The sequence below is a fragment of the Corvus hawaiiensis genome, chromosome 6 (genome assembly GCF_020740725.1).
Source record: "Corvus hawaiiensis isolate bCorHaw1 chromosome 6, bCorHaw1.pri.cur, whole genome shotgun sequence".
NCBI classification, from domain to species: domain Eukaryota; kingdom Metazoa; phylum Chordata; class Aves; order Passeriformes; family Corvidae; genus Corvus; species Corvus hawaiiensis.
The window spans coordinates 13,373,746-13,396,049 of NC_063218.1; the positions used below are offsets into that span (position 1 = coordinate 13,373,746).

At 38.4% G+C, this 22,304-nt stretch overlaps 1 long non-coding RNA gene across 1 annotated transcript in view; it reads left to right on the forward strand.

Moving 5' to 3' along the window:
* Positions 1-475: 475 nt before the first annotated feature.
* LOC125326857 overlaps positions 476-22,304 on the forward strand; it is a 37,356-nt gene continuing 15,527 nt past the window's right edge. The window contains exons 1-2 of the long non-coding RNA XR_007204038.1: positions 476-801; positions 15,674-15,746. This is a non-coding gene — a long non-coding RNA (uncharacterized LOC125326857). The remainder of the gene's footprint in view (positions 802-15,673; positions 15,747-22,304) is intronic.

The window sequence follows — 22,304 nt, forward strand, 5'->3', positions numbered from 1 at the left end:
AAACATTTAACAGGTTTTCTTGACTTTAAAAAAAATTTCCATGTCTAGATATAACCCAGCTCAAGATTCAACTATGTAATTTAAACGATTGGCCCTAGAGATCAAAAAACACATACTGCAGGTAACGTAGGTTCTCTCTGCATGTGTACAGCCTTTTCTAGGTAGCATTGTAACTGTATGCAAAGACAAAAGGTGTGAAATCATATCACTTCAGAAAGCAGGTTTCTTTTCCTGTCAAACACTGCACTTGGAGGCTTCTTGTTGTTCAATTTTTACAATATTTGCTATGTTTGATTGGGAAGCCTCATCCCAGGAGGAAAACTGCCTTCCAGCTTCCTCTTTTTCAGATCTATTGGGACCTCTTAGTGGTGGCAACAGTGACCAAAAACCCCCAAGCCCTAGCGATTCACAAGTCTGTACAATTTCTCATTTTTCCTTTCCTGTCATGGTTACAATAATGAAATTCTGTGGAGTATTGTGGAAGTAAACTATCCAACTCTTTGGTTTGCTTAAGAGGTAGTTTGTGGTTGGGTATCAAACAGACGTGTCGAATTACCTAACTTTAATTTCAAGTAATTGGTGAACAGAATTACCCTCAGGGTTGAGGGAATTATAAACAACGCAGCTCCTGGTAATTTTCTCCCCTCTGGATAGAGCCAAGTGGAAATTGCTGCTAGTGGGTATGTTACAGCTGCTTGTGACATTCTGAGAAGGTGGATATTTGCAAATAATACAGTTCATTTGACCCTCGCTGCTTGGCAATGAAAGAAAAACTATCTGAAGTACTTTCTTGGGGTTTTGGTAAGCACTATCCTTCTTTCCTGTGATTTCTGCAATAATCATTTAAGTGCTGGCAATAATTTGAGACAATTTCTTTTGAATAAGTTTTCATATGCGCAGCATTAGTCTAATAAAAAGGACAATCCAGACTTGACCTCAAATGCTGCTCTTTAACTAACATTATGTCTGCAAAAGAAACATAAAGCTTATACTGATTAGGCAGAAAAAGAAATAATAATATGCATGATATGCCCTGTATGCATTTTGTTTATCCTAATTGCTATGAAGGGGGCGATGTGGAAGAATTCATGGGATTTTCACTTCCCAAAAGATTTTCTGTTGTCAATTCAAAGGACCTGATTCTGGTATCACTTACACTGTATTTCCTTGACTTGAACGGGTTTAATTTCTTTTTATGTAGGAAATGTCAACATACTCTCTTCATGTTATTCTATTCTGGACTCTCAAAATCAAGAAGTGAGGATAAATTCAAATCAGTTTGAGATAAATACCTGAGCTCAAGTGGTCTCTTTCAGACTTGATTGGCATTAAGTGGGAACCCAGCAGGTCTGTCAAATCCTTTCTTAATATAAACCAGTCAGATTATTTGGGATGTCTCCATCTCTACACTTCATGTGTTGCTCTGTTTCCTCTGTTTGTTCTGATCACTGCTGAGACTGATGGGATTTTTGTTGCTTTTATATCAAACTGAACAGCCTATCCACCAGGCCACCTGTCCCCTTAAGGGACTTTATGAAACAGTCTGTTGACCACAAAACTAACCACCAGTTGCTGAGTCAGGCTCATATGCAGAAGCAGAGGAATGATGGCCACACAATTTTTAAGACCATGTTTAGAAAGTTAATGTTTCTGGACTGCTATAGCACTTAACAACATGCATATGGTATACATTCAAACCCTCAAACTGAAAACCTTGAAAAGCACACTGCAGACACACAAGCCAAAGCCTGATGACTAAGAATTCAGCAAGCACCAGTCAGAACGTTGTGACTATGAGGCCACACAGCCCATAGTTAAAGACAGGAGGGCTGAGGTTCCCCATGGTCCGACACTGCACTCCTGAGGAGAGCAGAAGAAAAAGTGACATAGTCCACTGTAGGTGAGTTAAAAAAGGCTTTCAGCGTATTAGTATATTATTGATAAAGGTGACAGTTGGTCAAAACTTGTAGATCCCAGATTTTGTGGAACAGCTAAGTATATCAGTGCTCAAAAGAAAAAAAAGCTTTAGGAAGAACAAAATTTTCAGTAGACTCTACTTAATATTGCTGCGACTTTTACATGGTGAATTGCTGTTGTTTGTAAGATGAAACAATATACTAGGGGAAAAAAATAGGGGTTTAATTTTATGTTCTATATCTCTTTTCAAGGCTATTGTTAAGGGACAAAGGAAACCAAGAACCATATTGTAAGGCATTGTGTGGCTGTGCCTTGAAATTTTTATTCCAAATAAAAATTGAATTTGAACTCTTCTAATACAAGAGATGAAAGGCATTACTGTGTTGACTTCTACATCAACTGCTGTAGTAATGAAGAGCAGCAATCCAGGCTCTCTCACTGAACAAAGATTTGGTTTTGCATGATGAAGTGTTTCTTTCAAGCGAGGGAGAAATCAGATATGAGATTTTTTTACTTTCTGGTGCCACAGGACATTCAGTGTCTTACTAGTTCAGCAGGTTTTAGTCTCAATTGCTTGTCAGGGCCTGTACACTGCCTCCATTTTGTTTGGTAACTGTTCATAATTTAAACAGGGATTGTGCTCTTTTATTTGCAAATGGTCTCTGCCTTCCTCAGTTTAGAGTGCCATCCATAAGTGTCTGTGAGAGTGTTTGCTAATGCTTAGTTATTCTTATGGACAAATATTTCCGTGCTTGCAAGATAAGTAGTTCTAGATAGACAGAACTATTTGTCCATAAGGACAGTGAAATTTGTGGGAGTTTTGTGGGGATGTCTCTAAGGAAAGCCAAAAATATCCCATGGTTAGTTTCTGTGGGTTTCAGATCGCATGTGAGAGGCTGAGAGTCAAGTCTTGGGCCTGCACATCTTGTTTTATTCCAGTTGAGATCAACGGGCAGATAGAGATTTGGCCCCAGGTGTTTTGAGCCTTTCCTTCCTTTTTAACTAGAGCTCACCTTATCACCCCCAAACTGTTTCAAACTCATCAGCTTTCAACTGTGGGAAACGCTGAACAACTGAGTGAAGCCCTGTCTGTTTATGGGAAGCTGCTGCTGTGAGTGTCTGTCCGCACCAGTTACACCTCAGCCCCACTTCCTTCTGGCAGTACCCATTAGCAGCACATGCCCTCAGCAAACCTGTCCCATCAAAACCTCTTGATAGGTGCAGGATAGCATTTCAGCTGAAGTGCCTGGGCTTTGACATTTCTTTTTCAGCTGGTAAAAGCTCTCTTTGGATCTTTCAGTTATTTGATTTTTCTTTTCCTTTATTTATTTACTACTGAGCTGTCTATGAGCAACTGGAGGAGACAAAACTCATTCTCTGGGATTTTCAAACTTCGAGAAAGCTATAAGACAGGAGGTTCTGCAAGCTGAAGTATTTCCTTTTTATTTTTTTCTATTTTATTACTCATTTACTATTTAATGTTAAAACTTCTTACATATAAAATCTTAGTTCCAGTGGCATATTTTCTCCAAACACTAATTCATTCATGTTTGTGGTATAGCTTAAGACTAAGTGAAGAACTTTCAGTTTTCTCTTCTTTTCCTTTAATTTCTTGATAATACAGAAGCAACATCACCAACATACTTTGTTCCTTCTTTTCATACTCCTTGCACTGATGAAATAAAGCACGCTAAAAATGTGTAAAGCCTCTAAAATGTAGGAGTGGCTTAAAAAGTGAGATATGTTTCTTTGTTTACAGTGATTTTAGAGTTTATATTCATCAAAATTTCAAGCTCTATTTGTTCAATGCATGCTAAAAACATTTTATTCTGTACTGAGATCTAAAATGCTCCTGAAAGCACTTGAGTCCAGTAGTTATGAATGTAAAACAATAAAAAACTCACAGTGAAACTCTCACAACTATCAGCAGGTCTCTCAGGTTAATAAGCAGAAATTTTTCATCAAGACAGATTAAAAAAAAAAAAAAAAAAAAGACCAAGCAGTTTTATAGTTTATATTCTACATTACCATTTTTACAAAAAGATAACTAGTGTAACCTACTACATTTAATTTTTAATTAACATTAAAAAGTGAGTTTTAGTTTAATCCTGTTCTCTGGTTTAGCTCAGAAGTTTATACAGAAGTCTTAGGAGTGGCTATGTCTCCTGATTTCCCCAGATCTGGTCATTCTGATTTGATATTCAAGTTCTATAATTCTGTACAAGTCATTTCTCCTGAAGTTTACAGTGATATTCTTTCATTGAGAAAACATCTTTTTCTCCTCCTTCTACTGTACCCATTTTAAGGCTAGTTAGAAAAAAATTAGTGTTAAATAAAAAAAAAACAGGGGCTATGTTTGCAGTGTCATAGAATCACTAAGGTTGGAAAAGACCTTTAGGATCATCAAATACAACCATTTACTTATCACTGCTAAGTCCACCACTAAACCATGTTTCCTAAGCACCACATCAACATGCCTTTTAAATACCCTCAGGGTTGGTTACTCAACCACTTTCCTGGGCAGCCAGTTCAAAGGCTAGACCACCCTTTCAGCAAACAAATTTTTCCTAATATTCAATGTAAAACTCCCCTGGCACAATTTGATGTCATTTCAATTTGTCCTATAGCTCATTACCTAGGAGAAGAGACTGACATTCACCTGGCTACAACCTCCTTTCAGGCAGTTGTAGAGAGCAATAAGGTTCCCCCTGAACCTTCTTTTCTCCAGGCTGAACAACCCCAGCTCCCTCAACCACTCCTCATAAGAGCTTCTCCAAACCTTTAGATTCCCTTCTCAACATGCTCCAGCACCTCATTGTTTTTCTTGTCGTGAGGGGCCCAAAACTGAGCACAGAATTCCAGGTGCAGCCCCACCATTGCTGAGTATGATCACTGTCCTGGCTGTGCTGGACACACTATTTCTGATATAAGACAAGGTGCCATTGACCTTCTTGGCCACCCGGGCACACTGTCCAGGTAGACAACATTCACAGCCTTTCCCTCATCCACTAAGCAGGTCACCTTGTCATAGAAAAAATCAGGTTGTTAAAATAGGCATAGGACCTGTCTGAAATCCATGCTGAATGGCCCTGATCACCTGGTTGTCCTGTATGTGCTGTGTGATGGCACTGAAGATGATCTGCTCCATCACCTTCCCTGGCACCAAGGTCAGGCTGACAGGCCTGTAGTTCACCAGATCCTCTTTCTGGCTCTTAATGTAGATGGGTGTCACATTTGCCAACTTCCAGCCAACTGGCACCTTCCTGGTAAGCCAGGACCAATGATAAATGATGGAAAATGGCTCTTTGACCACTTCTGTCAGCTCCCTCAGTACCCTTGGGTGGATCCCATCCAGCCCCATAGACTTGTGTATGTCTAGCTGGTGTAGCAGCTTGCTGACCAGTTCTCCTTGGATTATGGGAGCTCCATTCTGCTCCGTGTCCTTGTCTTCCACACTTAAGGAGCTGAGTACCTGAGGATAACTCGTCTTCCTATTAAAGGTTGAAGGAAAGAAGGCATGAATTACCTGAGCCTTTTCCTCATCCTTTGTCACTATGTTTCTCCCTCCATCCGATAAAGGATAGAGATTTTCTTTATCCCTCCTTTTGGTGCTGAGGTATTTACAGAAATATTTTTATTGTCTTTTATGCCAATAGCCAGATTAAATTGACTCTTCTAATTTCCCCCCCCGCACAACCTCACGTCATCCCTTTAGTTCTCCTGAGTGGCCTGCCCCTCCATTGAAAGGTCATAAACTCTCCTGTTTTCCCGAGCTCCAGCCAGAGCTCTCTGTTCAGCCAGGCTGATCACCCTGGACCAGGGAAGTTCAGAGAGGTAATAACCTCTCACCACTGGTTAGAGGCATTCATGCAGTGTAAACATGAGCATGTCCTCTGTCTGAGTCCCACCAAGTTAATAAAGGACATGAAGGGCAACGAAGAGCACTCATTTTGATCTGGCTGAGAACAAAACCACAGTATTATTTCTTTGCAGTCGTAGCACAATATCTTTTTCTGTTCTTTCAGCCAGGAAGACAGCGTTATGACTTTGTTGAGCCATGTTTAGTCATACACATTTTAGAAAAGGTAGGGTTTTTTCCTTTGATAAAGGTTTTTTCTGATTATGAGAGAACACAAACTCGGCTCTCCTTTAAGAATGTTTAATGTTCCAGCTCAGAAAGCAAGTTCAAAAAGAGCTCCAAAGGTGTTAAAACCCTACTGGATAACAATAAAGAAAACAAATTCTTATAGCACACAATAAAGCCAAGGCATTAAGAAAGACAGCAACACAGAAATATTGAGACTCACGTGATGCCAAATTATCAGCCACCCTCCTCTGTCCGTTCAACCAGAGACCAAATATCGTGGCTCTTCGTGAAAGGGGCCTGAATTAAAATATATACAACTCAATCCTCTGGAATATAATGCTTGAAACAAATATGACTAGGCAGAGAGAGGGTGCAGTAAGCAAACTGAAACATCAAAAAAAATTAAGAAGCTAAAACCAAAAAGTCCTTGACATATCACTAAAGGGTAAGAAACTCTCCACAATATAACAATTCTCTGTGCACAGAAACCTCACCTTCAACGATCTTTATAGTCTATATTGTGTATATTATTTACATCTGATCTTTCAGTTTAGTAAAACAAAAAAGCACCATCTGCCCAACCGCACTTTCCTTCCAGGAAATTGAAATGAGAACGGATGTTGTCTTTCGTGCTTATTTTCATTCTTTTTTTTCATGTTTAACTCTTTGTACAGTCAGCATACTCTCAAAATGAAATGTAAACCAACATATTCCTTAGCCACTCTTTCCCAATGCACACAGCAAAGGGAGAAGGAAAAAAAAAAAAAAACACAGGCATAGAAACATCAAAAAAATCCAACCTGAAATAGATTTCCATGCACAGTTATCACAATTAGAAGATGCGGACATTCATTGCCTATGTTCCTTGGCAGCTGTTTTTTCTTATAAGGCATATTAGGCAAGCAGATAGAAAACAACAGCACAGGAGAATAGTCAATTAATCAAGGAGTTATCACTCCTTAGAACAAGATAAATCCTCTACCTTTGAGATTCCTGAAATATTAGGGGTAACAGAAAGCCCCATCTTTCCTCCCATCCCCCAAATAAGCAGGGTTATGTGCTTGTGCTTATGTATTTAAGCATATATGTTAAAAAGGTGAAGAAGAAAGGCTTCCCATTATATATTGATGTGTAGGTATGGCAGTATGGCAGTTCTCAGAAAATTCTTCAACATCTGCTTGTCCTTTTTTTTTTTTTTGTGTTGTTATTCCTTGTGTAGTTACAATTAAGGAACAACGTGCCTATCAGGCATAAATAGTCAGGCTGCAATCATATGCTCCAGGGAATGTTGCTCTTCCCATATTCCTTTTACAGAAAGTATCTGTATACATGCAGTTTAATCCTCATGTTTGTCTGATCATCTGTGAGTGTCTACGAAGTAAGGAGGGAGGATGATGAATTGCCTCAAAGCTCCTCACCACTCTGGGGTGGACAGAGACTATTTTTGACACCCAGTTTACATGAGGATAGCCACAGATCTGCTCAAGCCTACAAAATAACTACAGCAGCTTACTATGAGCTGCTCCAGTGATTCACTACTGTCATGCTTTGAATTTACCTGAGTGTCACCCCCATGTTGGATATGATCCCTTCTTCACTAGATGTGAAGGTTTCCACCTCTGTGTGCCTATGCACTAAGCACACCTCCAAGTGGCTGCGGAATGGGAAGCCAGAGATGGCTCCAAGCACCATCCCAGAGCTGCACTGAGTGAATGACAACTGTGAATCGATGGACTGCTCCTTCCCCTTGCCCTTCTGGGTTGTCTGCTTTGTTCTTGGCAGAAATATTAACTTATGATATATAATTACAGCCCAGGTTACCGTTCACAGTGTGCCCAGGGATTGGTTGCAATACTGAGAATGACCAACTACTAATTTTGGGGTTTTGTGAGAATTCTAATTGCAATCCCAAAAGGCTTTACACAAAATCCAAAAATTTCTTCTGGTAGCAGGAAAAGAGAACACTTTTGAGAAAATGGTCCACTGAGTAGTCTGGCTTGAAAAAGTTTTTTTTCAGTGCTTACTTTGTTACAGCTATCCTGTATGACCCCAGATATTTCTTTGAGGATTTTTTTTTTTTTGCCTAAATGGTGTAACACAGGTTCCAAAGAAAGACCTCAACAAACAAAAAGCAAAATGTATTAGTGCAGATATACAGCATACACCATAGCTTTACTGCTTCTAGTACCCATGCCAGACATATACCCACGTCTCAGTTTCTCTGAGGCATGGGTATATATCCTAAAATGTATTTTGAATCCTAAATCCTAGAAAAAAGTATTCGAAATAAATTAGGTGTTTAAGCACTTTTGAGATGGAGACTTCTAGACCTTCATTCTCCATGTCTAAAATACAGATAATAGATGCTCTTCCTTACCCAGATGGCCTAAGGATATTCATTAATCACATTAAGATTGTGAGGTGCTCAGCTACTATAAATAGAGGAGTTTCATGATCTTCAAAATGGTGGTTACCTAGGAGATATATAGATCAACATATCCCTACTTTGCTTTGCCATTCCTTGAGGATAGCATGGCCATGCTTTTTACTGATCTGCAACCTCCAGCTTTTACTGCTGCTCTGGCCAGTGCCAAAACCACAAGTAGAAGACATATAAGCTGTGTTTTCTAATTTGCTGACTTTCCCCCTCCTCTCTTTCCCATAAGTGTAGAAAGCCTCAACTCTCTGCATTATCAATTTGTAGGCTTTAAAATGCCCTTCTGGAAATTTTACCTCTTTTTTTTTTTTTTTTTTTTTAATTGGAGTAGTGCAAAGTAAAAAGCTTGTAAAGCTATCTAGTTCTATGCTGATCTTTAGCTCAATGATAAACAACTTTGCTCACTTAAATCAATTTTATGTAAAAACAACAGTGAAGGCTGAGTGTTTTGCATGTGGAGAACCTTTTTGATGGAGAAATTGTGCAGCAGAGGAAGCAGAGAATTGGGATGTACCACTGTACTGAGAATTGCTCAGCTCTATGATATAGACCCTGAGCTGCTAACAGATATCCTTCTTTAGCTACAAGACTGTGCTTTTGGAGTAAAGAAGATCACAACTCCATCTGTACTGTTGCTGTGATGTACTGAGTGGGAGTTGTGTACAGGACAGTGAGAACTGTGAAGTTCGAAAGTGGTCATGGATTTATTATAAAGAGAACTCTCGAGCTGTTTGGTGGTGGTTTTTTTTTTTTTTTTTAACTTATCCTGAATGAAGCTTTTAAAATTTTTGATGTGCTCAGTTAACTATCTGAGAAATTGGTTTACTGCTTTTTTTTTTTTTTTACTTTTAGATACTAAGCAGAATCCCAAGAGCAAATATACCATGTAATGTGGCTTTTTTTATTTTCATGACAGTTTCTGGTTAGAAGTGGAAAACCTCTGGTAAGAATGACTTACAATATGAGATTTATATGCTAGCATCCCAAATTCAGATGCTACCTTTTGCAGGTTGACTATCACTGAGTTGGTAAACAAAGATATATCCTAAAGAAATTAATAGAAAGGATCTGAAACTCCTTAGCTGAATTTTATGGAGGTTTCCAATAGAGAGTTTCAGGGATTTAAAGCCATTTAGAATGTTGATATGGGCATGGATCTGATTCTAATGTGATTTTCAACTCCTTATGAAAGAATGCAAGAAAGCACACCTTGACAAGCCAACAGCTGGTTCAGCCCAGTGCTCTGTCCCCAGGCACCACAATTGCCACTGCTGGCTAGGGAAATCCCAAAAAATGTGGCAGAATCTGGCAATCCAGTCCCATCCACAATGATTGGATTAGGGCTATTAGAGGGTACACCTTCACTTAATCCATTTAGCATCCCTTTATGGACCTGTGGTCCATGATAAAACAGCTAGATTTAAAGCCCCTTAAAAAACCAGAAATCCTCTGGGGGAAACCCTGGCAAGCTCCTTTAGTCTGTTATCACTGTTGGGTGCTGCTTCAATCCAGGAGCTGCAGTCGCAATGTGCAGCCGGAGCAGAGCACGACAGCGATAGCGCTGTCATGTGAATGAGCTGTCCCAGCACTGCACAGCCTGCTCTTTACTGTGCACAGAGACACATCAATACTGAATATAGTGTGTTAGCAAAACAGAATGGAAATCTTTCAGGTGAAGAATGGCTTCACTGATTGCTTTGCTCTACCAGAATGGGGTGTGTTTTCAGGCATTCTGATAAATGTGTGCTATTTTTCAGGCATTCAGTGTGAAGTGCTGTAGGTTTCATATAAACTTTTATTGCTCACCACAGGCATGGAAGGATTGATTACATTGTTTGGGGATTTCCTAACTTCTGAGGCTGCCTTTTTCGTCAGACTTAATACAGTGTAAGTAGGGAACAAAATGCTACTGTGCTACGCAGTAGCCTGCTTTCTACCTTTGCATTTTTAGGATCAGGCCTTCTGGTTTGGAATGGGGTAGACAACACCCAGCCTCATCCACATGATTTCTGACCATCTCCAATGCCTGAATGCAGCTGGATTGCTAGTGATGACTATGATGATGTCTTGCAACTATAGGAACAAGGGACAGAATTTAAGGGTTATTTCATTTTATTACTTATACTTTGGTCAAACTGTGATCATTTCTGAAAACGAAGCGAAAGACTGACCTTGGAGTTGGGGTGCTGTCAGTGTCTGAAATGTACAAGACAATTTTGGTGAGTCTATGCTGAAATTTCCTTCCTGTGGGGAAATCAAGAGCAGCTGATAACTTTTTTGAGGCAAACAGCTTAATATGCTCAAGTGGGGACTCCTCTGAGTGGGGCACATTCATGCTGAGCCCTAACTGCTAACTTTTAGTGAATTTATAAAATACCTTAGGGTTTCTGAATCAGTTACCAGAGATATCACCTTCTCTCCAATTCTGACTTAATGAACTAATCATGTTTCACCCATTCCCTTTTGCATTTTCAGACCTCAGGCTTACTAGAACTCAGTTTTACCAGTTCTCAGGTCACATATTCAACTGAGAATTTTGTTTTTCTGTATAATAATTTTTACTTTATCTGTGGGGACAAACATAGAAACCCCGAACTTTTATCATTATATAAATTTCTTTTGATTTTTAGTAGGACTAGCTATAGCCCTCACAAAGCCATCAGCCTGGATTTCAACTACATCAGACCCTGAATATACTCAAATTGTACTGTAGTTTCATGTAGGATTCTTCTCACCAGTATTTATTAGCTATGCAGCACTCTAGTATATTCTTGATTACTGGGCAAATGTCAGAAATATCTCCGTAAAAACGAATGTTGCATTTGTTGGCAAAAATCTAGCAAAAGGAGACTGGTGCCCTAGGCATTATGAAAAATACAGGCTTTCAATAAATAAATAATTCAATTCAATTAAAACAAATGTCTGTCCTGATGTACCATAGTTTCTAATTTCTTTAATAAGCATTCTTGGGAGGTGTTTATCAGAAGTGATCCTCAAAAAAATCCTAAAGGAAGGTTCTGTCAGAAAGCAGAAGTTGTGATGTCACTTTACTTTTCTGCCAGGGAGAGTGGTGTAAAGCTCCAAGACAATTCCAGCTCAGAATAAGCTTGCAGAGTTGATGCTATGTATGGAAATGTGAGCTTGGACTACTGGTACACACAGGATCCTCTCTCCTGGAAACGCCCTGCTCAGAGAGACACAGTGGACAAAGAACAAGATAAGGAGCTAGGGAAATATGCAAATCCTGTGCTACTGTGTCTACTGATGGCCTTAGCCATGTGCAAAGACAGTGATGCACTGAAGTTGTTTGTAGCAGCCTTGGCTAGCTCTGAACACTCCCAGACTCCCACCAGGGAAGCCACAGACACAGCCCAGTAGACACAACACAGCCAACTGGCTGTGCAACTGTCTATTTAGGTCTCTGAGCCTAATATTTCCTACTGGCTAGTTGCCTCTGGAGGTTTAGCAACAGCCTCTGTGCACAGATATGGGAATAGAGTTTATGCTCTATCTGCTGGCCTGAGAACAGAATTTTCCTCATACATTCCTGGCATCTTCATCACCTTCCAACCTAATACTGTACCCTAACTTAATCCAAAAAACAGGGTGACTCAACAGACTTGCGTTAAAAACCCCTGAGGGAGGTTCACCATTCTGTTTTTCTGCCTGAATAGATATGTGGGAGGGAAACAATGTGTTGAAAAGTGAGAACATTTAGGCACAGAATCTTCCCAAGAGTGAATGCTCACACTGCCTACCAAAGCAGCTTGAGGGCAGAATCTGGCCCTTAAATATTGTCAGATATCTGGGCAAACACAAACAGTTTAGCTGAAACTGCCTCCATTTCTCTTGCTCAGAAAGACTTCAGGTGACAATATCAATTTTTGAAGGTAAAGCCTGGGTGAGTGATCAGATCCTTACCCTTCCTTTCCTCTGAAGGGAGATTTGTAGTCTCACTTGAAACCAGCCATCAACTCAAACTGAGATTTGCAGGGTACAAACCAGACTTATGCTGATGCCCCAAAACTCAGATCTTGATCTAGGTTTGAAATGGTGAGACTGACAGTGGAGTAAGAAGCCACCTAATCCAAACCCACATAAATCTATATATCTCCCTTTTTAAAAAAAACTTATCAATACACCACATTGATTTCAGCTTATACAAATTCTTTAGAAAATTTTCATGATAGATTAATTTGACTTTGTCTCATTATTATTTACTCTTCACATGCTGTATCACACAGGTGTGTGTTATTTTCTACAGAAATTCTTCACAGAGCTCTAAAGGAGAGTTCATCTGTACAGTGCACAGTATGCTACAGCCAGCAAAAGGGGAAAGGAAGAGAGAAAGGAAGCAGAGATGCAGAGAAATTGGTGCTATTTCTTGCCATACAGAGTTGCCAAGTACTTTTAATTTACATAAATGACTTAATGATGATTGTATGATATTTAAAATTACTGCCACCCACCACAGATGCCTTAAAACTTTTATCAATATGTCACTTTTACTATCTATTTGATTGTAAAAATGCAGAGATCATTAGGGAAAACATAGCTTGTTGCCAGTCCCTAAAACCCAACTCTGTGACCCTTCTGGATTAAAATAAAAAAAAAAGTAGCAACAAAGATTCTTCTACTAGTATCAACACGATTTACATTTACATGAACAAATAAGCTGTTTCACACAATGGAAACAAGTAATAAACTAGGACAAGAACTGTGACCAGCCTGGGACCTATTAAAGACCCCTCTAGACCTGGCAGGAATCTGCTTTTTCTATCTCAGGGACAATCTCCCTGTCACCCCTCCAAGTCTAATTACCTTTTTAAATTCATATCTAGAACCACAGGCTGCCTCATGGGATTAAGCATAGTATGCTTTGCAAATTGAAAATAAGATAGCTGTTAGGAATATATACTTGCCTCTATGATTACAGCAACAAACAATGGCAAAACACTAATTTACATCTATTATAACAGTGAAAAAAAGCTCAGGATTTCCTTTGTGTTATAGGCAAGAGATAAATCTGCAAAGGTGAGATTCTAAGAGGTGTAGGCTCTAATGAGGGAGATTGTCTTGCAGAGCAGGTAACTGGCAGGATGACATCAACTCAAAGTTATGAGGATTCAGTATATCATTAAATTTATTTACCATAAAATGGATTGAGCTTTTTTTTTAATAGCAAAACTATTCATAAGGAGAGGAAGTTTATATATATCTGTGGGTTGGAAGGCATTTGTGTGGGGTGAAACAGTGCAGAGCAGTGGCAACAGAAATCCAGTCATGCCTGGATCTAGGATTTTTAAAGGTGCTTTATCTAGTAGAAATGAATACAGCATTTACAAATTGAAAATAACTCTGTAAACTCAGATAAGATTGTCTTGGTAATATTTTACCAAGGAAGCAGTTCACCACTGCTTACTTTCAATTAGCCATCTAAATCATAGCCTATACAAAAAGCAATCCCTGCTGCCTTGCAGTAATAAAAAAGAAAAAAAAAAAAAAAAAGAAAAGAAAAGAAAGTTAGACTAGTTCCTAAGAGTTTTGATTCATGTTGCTGAATATAGATCTGTAATCTTCTCCTTGGAGCCTATAGTTTAATGTAACTGCTTGAAAGTACTTCCCTTCTGCTGCTGGCAAAGATATTTTTTTTTCTGAAATGAATGGTGATACATTATAGATAAACCTTCACGATTAATTTTGTTTTGACTTGAACTTCTGAATAAGAATATAAGCTCCAAAGTAGTTTCTCCCCAGATAGTAACCATGCTGTTATTTTTGGATCGTATTGTAGTAGACATTTAGAGAAGCCTAAATTTAGAATGAAAAAAATAATTTGATTGTCATCAAAAGTTTTAGCTGTAAGATTAAAGGTGGCTTTTTTAAAAAATTATTTTTATTAGTTATCTGCAATGAATAACGAATAGGCAAGTTCTTTGGAAACAGTATTCAACTTCACTGGCTCCACTGGTCTACAAAATCCACAGAACTAAAAGTCTTGGAGGGCTGATTGGTCAAACTCACAGGTTCAATCTGCATCTACACCTTTTCAGTGGTTTGCTGGTAGTGTGCTGGTAAATTTGAAGAGCCAAGCAGGATGGCATAGGAGCCCTTGCTGTGACAGTGACTTTGTGAGGGTCCAATACTGCATGAAAATGAGAATTTAGACAATTTCAATAATGTGAAGAGACAGTTAAGAGACTGAAGAATAGCCAGAGTTATTGTAAATCACTACATGTAGCATTTTTGCAGCAGCTAAATCTGATTCATGAATTTGTCTGAAAATTAGTTTCCCTTCCTTCTTTCTGACTGTTTTTTAACTAAAATAACTACTCTTTATTTTTGCCCAGTTCTTCAATTTCTATTGTAGGTTTTTTTCCTCATTTCTGTTGAAAAGCATTTAACCCTGCTGTACGGGCTGAAAACTGTCTTGAACCTGTCACCTGTTGTGGTTTTTTTCTTCTTTAGTAGTTCTGGGAGAAGTTTTAAAACAGGTGGAATACCCAGATCGTCTGAATTACCAGCAAAGCTCCACCAATTTCACCAACAAAGAGGAATTTTTTTAATTTAAAAAAATATTAAAATTAAAAATTACCTGTGTGCTATTACACAGTATCTACAACATACTGTATATAAAGGCTTTTGGAAAGCTGGGTGCTATGAAATGCACCTGAATGATTTTACTTGCCTTCATAAAAGGATGAATGGTGCTTGCACCTCCCTGAAAGCTGTTAGCCCCAGGCAGGAAAGGAGTTTTTCACTCTCCATCATTGTCTTCTGTTTAATGAGTGATTTACTACCAGCTAAGCACATGCCCAGTGTTTTAAAGCTGGTGGAGTGTCCCATTGAAATCAAGAGGTTTGATATATGCTGGGATTACTCCTTGCTGAAGAGTGAGGTTGATGTTTCACTGCCTTGCTGAAGAAAGATCTGATTATTGAAGACTAATTTGATCAGCAATTTGGTCACTTAAGACAGTGAAACAGGGAAACAGTGCTTGGGGGGTTTTTTGCATTATTTTTTTTTTTACCTAAGAGATTCAAAATTTACAGTAATGAATTGGATATTTTATCCTTAAACAAAAGTAAATTTTACATAAACCTTCAGAAAATTTCAGCTATTAAGAAGCACAAATCCACAAACTCCAAATTTCTCCTCCATCTGTAGATTATTTTGGCCTACCTGCATCATTTTGTTGTATGACTTCACTGAAACTCCATCTATATCTGCAGGTGAATCCACTGCTCAGATTATGGCAATAGTTTCTCCTCCTGCAAAGAAGCTGGAAACATCTCAAAAATTGCTGTGAGTACTACCTGAAGTGTATCTTTGCTTGCTGACCACTGGGCATTTTCAGCCACAGGCACTGATCACAACCAGCCTCAGGGTCAGCTGTGTGGTGCAGGGCTTCATCAGATCCTTCATCATATCCTGTTAGCTACCTCTATGGCTCACATGGTGCACAGGACCATTGTACAAAAGCAGAGACAGGCAGGGAGAACCCATATGAAAATGCAGTGAGAATTTATTTTACAAAGAATTTTTGTAAGCCTCATGACAAACAGAAGCCCATGGGCTGCTGTAAATAGTCCACCACAGATGTTCACTTGGAGGATACACAGACCTAATTCCTAAAGCAAAGTTGTTTAAAAAGGGAGAGGAACTAAAAGTGAGAAGCTGAGCCAGACTATTGCATTGATAATATTTTTGCTTATTTTTTGGATGTGATTTCAGCTTTACTTTTTGTCTTTTTTTTTAAGGACAGCCATTCATATTGCAGTGAAATAGAAGTCGAATATCCTACATATGCCATAAGCTGAGCTATAGCACAGCCATCCAGCTGTGATCTTTTCTGTACCTGAGCAACGTCTCAACAAAATCCCATGTGTATTATATGTGTATATATGGACAGATTTGTACCAACTCTGCATTGTTACACTTGACTTGCTCTTTTTTTTAATTATGTAAAAAAATCACATTAAGCTGAATCTAATTACTGCAATGTATATTAGAAGCAGGGCACCATCAAAATTTTATTTAAATTAATCAGGTTTTGATTTAAGATATTAAATTCAAATTAATCATGTAAAAATGGAAATGATCCTTGACGTGCTTCCAGCTGTGACTTCAGTCTGTTTTCTCGTGTGAGTCACTTTCGGGATGTCTTGGGGGGAACATTACGAAAATTCACGCCGGTGCTATTTCAATTAGAGTTATTTAGCAGGACAGATGTAAAGAATACGGTATAATTAAGAAGGAGCTGATGACATGGCTACAGACTTTCAGGATCAAAAAAAAAAAACTGCTAGTGAAAATTGACTACTGGTCATGTAGTCCAAGTTCAAATAGGCTGGGGTTAAGCACTCATTAATGATGGAATGAGGTCTTTAGATAGACCGTTGAACTCTTCCTCTGGAGCAATCTGCAGAATTCTGCCCTGGAAATAACTTTGAAGCTTCATTAGCAAGTAGATGATACCTGATAACATCATTTTAAAATTCTTAAAATAATTTTCCTCCCCTTGGTGCCTAATCCTTTCTGGCCAGATAACTTCAAAGGCCTTCAGAAAAACCTAGAAGTGGCATATAATCGCCAATATAAAAGAGGCATTACGCATATATGTACATGTATACACTCAAAACATTGTTAAAATCATGATGAATACAAGCTGCCAGGAATACTAAAATTTCTTCCAGCATTGTTAGTCTGTGCTACCTGCATGCTTCCTGACTGAAACCACAAAGAGGATGGGGGCTTTCCCACACAGATTCCTGACTTAGTACTTATTTATATCTGTTTATACCATCAGTATTTCTACTGTGAAAAGTGATGTGCACATTGTTTTTCTTATTCAAGAATAGGGCAACACAAACATTTTTTCTTATGTGCTGTAATAGTATACAGCATAAACTTGGGAAATATTTTACAAATTCTTTCACGTGAAATTAAATCTCCCAGGTAAAGCTCTCAGACTTTTCAACATGAAAAAAGATCAGAGAGACGACATCCGTTCCTTCTTGTACTTACAGATCTCCTGAAAATATGTGTATTTAAACATGCTTCTTATGGTTGCTATCCAGGGCTCTCAGTATCTGTTCCCTCCTACTGAGTAATAGTAAAAGCCAAGTTAAATTTAAAAAATGCACAGTACATACTGTACACCCATAATTCTAGATTAAATATTGATTTCCATGGTGTTTTTTCCACGGATTTTGCAATCTTTCTCTTCCCTCACCAATGTCCCATTGACACTTCCCTCTGCAAAGCAGCATACAACTGAAAATATTTTCTACAACTAAAACACTGCTTTTAACTAGAAGAAAAAAATATAGTGTATGAGAATAAAATAATCTAAATATCTAGCTCTGTATATCTGGCAGCATCTTTCAGAAGCAGATTCCAGAATCTGTAGAAGCCTTATTTGCTGTTTTAGGGCTGCCATACGCTTCAGCAAGGAGCTGTACCCAAAGGAGGAGCGATGCACCAGACCAAGCATGCCTGGCTATCCACAGAGGATTGGCAGTAAACAGCATATTACACTTACCACAGCTTACCTATTATGCAGATTTCAAGGCAGGAAACTGCCTGCAAAACAAGTATACAGTGAGCATAAACTTTTTTGTTATTGTGGTAGTTGATGGTGTTGTTGTTACAGCAGGAGAAATTATATGATTCATTGATGGTTTCTGCTTCCTACTCATAAGATATAAACCTACATAATGATTGTTCTTTAATAGTATTTAAAGATATTTTTAAACAAACTGTGTGGGAGTTTAAGATAATAATGGTTTCAGTTTTTCAGGAAGCACTTTTTGGAAAAGTGTATGACTATTTTAATATTAAAAATGGTTCCTCATAAGAAACAAGAATGCTGTAAGTAATTTGCAAGAAAGAGTATGATAAAAATATGCTCAATTTATTCACTTTTCCACTTAAAATTTATTTTTTCTTTCGGCATAACAGCTGGAAAGAACAATCTTTTTTTCCATAGGCTAGGCTGTTGCTTGAATGACTGAAATGCATTTTCCCAGGAGAGATGCACAGGTTCATTTCCCATCTGGGTATTTTTCCCCCCTCCTGTTTCTACCTCCCCTCCTCCAGGACCAAAGCAGATTGGTAATGAACCATAGGTTTCCACTGATATAACTCCATACACACCTAAGATATATGTCAAACACAACAGTGCTCTGTGTGAAGTACAGATCAGCCCAAAGATGTCTGTGGTCCTCTTTCTCAGTCCTTCCTCTAGGCCTGTGTGAGTGGGCTCTAGTAACCACATTTGTAGGATGAAGACACATGGACTTCAGACTGATATCTGGTCATCTAGGAGCTGGGGTTAATCACCTCAGGAGGGAGAGCACAGATTCCTGTAGAGTTCCTGAGGGAAGAGAGTTGGGTGGGGGAGCACATAGATGGTATGAGATGAGAACAGGAACAGTCCTCAGGGCAGTGGAGTCTCTCTCCTTACCAGACGAATGGCCTTGTCCACATGGTAAATATCATGTCCTCTCCAAGGCCACTGCAGTCACTGAGCTGTTGAACCCATGGCATTTGCCAGTGAAATGTTATGTGTTGCCAACATAGTGGAGAGGGCTAAAAACCCAAATTGTGGGGAACCTTTATTTTAATGAAGTAGAAGCTGAAACTCTGAACTGGGACTTCATGTGATGATGCTCAATCCACAGATTTTTTGCACAGTCCTGGTGTTATTCCATAACTTTTCTCAGTTCACTCTATGTGGAATAATGGCCACAGGATGAATATGCCTTTTTTATCTCTTTCCAGTCTGGTTAGACTGCAAACTCTTTGTGTCAGTGAAGGACTATGCATTTCTCAGGGCATTGTGTACCAAGGCTTAGTTAAACCTAAAACCAATAAGGTATGCAAATAATATTGGTAATAAACACTAGTATTTCTGTATCATCTCAAAATTATCATGCTCTAACATTTTTATAGAACCTCTATCACAGATGAGGACTTTCTCAGTCAAAGAGCATTTCATTGACTTGTTCACAGCCTTAATATCAATCTGTGAGAGGGCATGGTTCAGATCTATTAATTTGTGATGTTTCCTCTTAATTTTGAAACACTATCAGTATATCTTGGTTTAGTATATTTGTATTTAATTTATTTGCCTTACCCAAAATGTATAAACTGTTGGCTATTTCTCATTGGTTTATAACTACAGTGAGACAGATACAATATAAAGCTATGAGGTGTCACGGGACTCTGGAATTGACATGAAGACTGGTTAGTATGTATGAAAACTGTGTATGGAAATTCTGACTTTTGCAGCTAGAGCCTTCATTCTGTGGATGAGTTGAGGTGTTTCTCTCCAGAGGCCATTGACACAGGCACTTGGGCTGACTCAGCAGGAAAATCTGGTACTTTGGGAAAATTCTCTTGAGAAAAAGAGGTGTTACAAAGGTGAAACCAATATTTTTACCAGTCCAGCCCCTTTTGGAAAGCAATTTTGTGCAGCACAATAACATTTGGGTCCTGTAGTCAGTGCTTTCATTCCTTCTAAGGCAAGAAAGAAACCACACATAATATATTACAGAGCAGAGATGCTAATTTTAAAAGTGATTTTCCAGGCAACTGAGCATGTCCCATGGGTTCCACCTGCAAGCTGAATGTTTATGTTTAACTTTGGAAAAATCTTTTTCAGGCTACTGAGAGATGAATATGGCTGTGTAAATGTATTTTAGAGGCCCTGCAAAGCTCCCCCTCACTAAGTGATTAAAGCCATTTTCAGAGGAGAGGTAATCACTGCCCAGCTGTGAGCACACCGTACACCAGTGGAAGAGCCTGGGTGTGTCATCTCAAAGCAAGCAGTGGGCTAAGGACACTGGGAGAAATTTGCATGTTCAGCACACCTCAGCCAGCTCTGTACAGAAAACAGTACAGTACTTAAACCACCCAAAATTCTGAGCTTGGCTGTTAATTAAAAAATCAGGTCCCTGATTCTGAGCCACTCTGCTCTAAGGAGCAGTAAATATTGACACAGAGTAGAAGTCAATGCTGCGAGCCTTTCATTGTGGACAGCTAAACAGGCAGTGTAGTCAATTTTCCAAGTTGCATCAGGAATCATGCCATCTTTGGTGTTGTTATTAACACCTGTAGGATTTAAAGAAAAAAACCTTCTTTATTTTATTTTAGCAATATGTGCATTTATAGCTCTTCTGTTTGCCAAGTACAGTTTGAAAAAAATGAACGTTTAAAAGTTCAGTCGATTTTATTTTAAAGCAAATATTTAAGATGGGCTTTAAAATATTGTGATTTCTACACCAACTTCACATTATTTTGGGAGCTGATTCTGGATTTTTGGATATTGATGGCAGTCAATTTGGACACAAAATCAGAATGCAGTTCACATCCTTAACTAGGTGAGTGAGTGAGGTATTGGATAAATTTGAAATTGTAATTGGATGCCTTAGATCTGCATCTAATTCATGTAACTTATGATAAATATAAATTAATAAATGACCATGCTACATTTCTATGCACATGAAAAGCAAAAATCTGCAACCTATAGGATATTCTTCTGACCCAGAGGAAAGTAAAAATTCTAAACTAACATAATTCTGTAATCCTCTCTTTCATGAACACAGTCAAAGTACAGAACTACACAGGATTTAGTTCTGATTTTGAGCTTTTTCAGACTAGAAGATTCCCAAAGTCTGCTCAATGTAATGTTAGTACAGACAATAATTCAGATGAGTTTTTAGTAAGTTTCTCCTGTTTTGATGCTACTTCAGCTTTTGGACCCTGATAGCAGGTAATTATGGAAACACTTCTAATTTCTCACTGTAGGGTAGAGAGGTGTTTGAAATTCACACTCTTCTAAGTCAACTTTGATTGGAGGTAAGGTAATCATTTGAGGCTGAACAATGCATTAAAGAACCTTGGCAAAAATGAGATGCCCTCTAGACAAGAAAAGGGAAGTTTGGCTGAAGGTGTTCAAACAGGTCCATGAAGACAGGTGTTTGTATCTGTGCAGAGAAGTTTTTAGAATTAGAGATACAGTCCAAAATCAGAAATCTGTATTAATTTGTCCTCCAGATTAGAAGTCATAAGGAATCTTCTTATTTATCTTTAGAATAATAAAAAAAAAAAGTTGATCTGGAATAGGTTCTTGTCAGCTTTAAAGTACAAAAACCATAATCTGTGATTTTTAAAAATCAACTTAAAATATTTAAAATCCATCCTAATTGAGGCTCACTTGGTTCACTTTATTTTTAAGGACAATAATTCCTTGTCAGCTACTCTCAAATTACATATTACAAAGTCTTACCATTTTCCCGTGTAGAAGACACAACTCTAGATGAATTTGGTTTTTGTCTGGATTTCCCATCCTCCAATTTCTGATGTGTTTACATGAGGGTATTTTTAGGACTTTTTTTTTTTTTTTTTTTTTCCTATTTTTTTTTCCTATATTTTCCTAGTTTAGTAGCAGCAGAGTGCTGTGAATAGCTTAACAATTCATTGGAACTTTACACTATCTTAACCTGAGAGAGAAGACTCCTAATTATAAACTAAGTACAAACTGCAGCCTTGTCAGAGTGATTTTATTATCCTGATTGCATCAATTTTGACCCTCTATGTGTCTGTGTTTTTTGGGACATCAGGAGTCTAACAACCGAAAACAAGCAGAAGACAGCTGCTTTTGTCTCACAGAAGTCTCTGGATATATTTAGCAATTTAGCCTTAAAAGTAAGCTGTTTTGCTGGTACTATTGTAAGATGCACCGTTTCTCAGTGGGACCCACATGTTTGCCTTAATCTCATAGATTTCTCATTTTTGTTCTTAACCTACTTCCTTTCCAAGAGGTAAGGGAACTTAAGCAGCAGCCGCCAATAGCAA